Genomic DNA, 1708 nt, shown 5'->3' on the forward strand with positions numbered 1-1708 from the left:
TACAGTGTACTTTTATGTTTTATACACACGATGGCTGTAAACATCCTACCAGGATTCCCGCTCTGTGTGAGGTGAGTGCTGAGTGCCTGGGCCCTGCCTCTGTGTGTGGCAATGACAGTGTATAGGCCGCCTGGAGGGGCCTGGGGGTCTGTTGGGGGAAGGGATGGAGAAGGGTGGGGAGGGAAAATGAGGAAGATGCCCTCATAGCTTCGCGGGATCGGCCTGGGGCGCCCTCTGGTGGTGGCTGCAGGGAGTAAGGCGGGCAGAAGAGAAGGCTCCCCTGGCTCGCCCCTGCCTCTTTCCGTTTTCTGCACCTCTGTCCCTGTCATTCATTCCTCCTCTGACGCTCATGACGTCTTCCTGGGCTTCACCTCAGTAAAGGCCAAACTTAGACTCCCGTCTCTCAGAAAGCCTTTCCCCATCAAGGCCGCCCACCTCTGACCACTCCCTCCCCCATCGGACTTTCTTTGCCGTTGGAACAGTTAATTTGTACATACTCTCGGTCAGCATCAGATTGTTTCACGTGTGTGGTGACGGTGATGGTGATGAAGACCGATGGCTGCCATTTACAGGGCCTCCTACCTGCTGGCACTGTGCTAATGGCTCCAGGCGACTGATACCCACCTCCCCACAAGCACTTCATTCATGTATGTGGTCAGTCCTTCAGCAGGCATTTATTTATGCATTTATCTATATTCTAACATCATCTTCCTCTCTCTGCCCCTGTGGCCCTAACGACTCATTGGTGCCCAATGTCCTTAAATAGGCTCCTCTCTTTGAAATGCCTGGAGTGGTTGCAGATAGTCCGTTAAGCCATTATAAGCAGGTGGCATGATTGGATAAAAGGTATTGAGGAAATTGATTAACTATTATGTACATTATAGGAAGATCTCAACGTCAAGCGTCATAATAACGAATTATAACGTCGCTTTCCTTACTCCATTCCAGTCAGTCCTCTTTTTTAAGGGCTCTTTCACCAGTCTGCGCATCCCAAGAAGAGACAAAGGACCCCCTCACATCCTTGCCTTCCACTCTCTCATCGAATCTGGCCGCCCAGCATTCCTCTCCCTAACCCCTCGCGATCGCTCTTTCCTTGACTCCTCCTCAACAACCTGATTGTATTTCACAGAAACCGAAAATGTCGCTCTCACTGGCCCCTCATGTGACTCGCTCTCCCACAATCCATCTCCAAATGCGCCCCATCATGTGTCATCTGGCTACTCTTCCATTTAAACTTCCTAGGGATTCTCTGTGGCATAAAGAACAAGTACGTATTCTGGAACGTGAGATGGAAAAGCCCCAGATATGGTCCATGCCGCTCTCTCTCTCTCAGATGAGAGAGGAAATAGGGTACATGTCCCATAAATCAGTCGACACCCATCAGGCCTGAGGCAGACGCCATTCCAACGTGTTTATATTCCTGTGGCAACATGTATGTCAAAAGACAATGTAGTAAGAGTTGTAAATCAGTTCTCGTCAGGTGAGGTCCAACATGCGTTTATTAAGCACCTACCCTAGGTCAGTCTCTGAGACTACGGGAAACAAAAAGTCCGTGGCTGCTGCTCCCAGGGGTTCACAGGTGATGGGGAATGGCCAGGTGTCAGTGATGGGGTGTGATAGGGGCTCTAAGTGAGGTTGCAGAGCATCATGGGAGTCAATGGGTGGGGGAGGGGTCTCGAGAGGGAGTGGGAGCAGGATCCAGTCTAGG

The 1708-nt window shown here is 50.9% G+C and overlaps 1 protein-coding gene across 2 annotated transcripts in view; it reads right to left on the reverse strand.

The window, feature by feature from the left end:
- The window catches only part of ATG2A (autophagy related 2A), a 43891-nt gene that overhangs the window by 17750 nt on the left and 24433 nt on the right, over nucleotides 1-1708 (reverse strand). The window lies entirely within an intron of this gene.

The sequence above is a fragment of the Pteropus vampyrus genome, unplaced genomic scaffold (assembly GCF_000151845.1).
Source record: "Pteropus vampyrus isolate Shadow unplaced genomic scaffold, Pvam_2.0 Scaffold144, whole genome shotgun sequence".
NCBI lineage: Eukaryota > Metazoa > Chordata > Mammalia > Chiroptera > Pteropodidae > Pteropus > Pteropus vampyrus.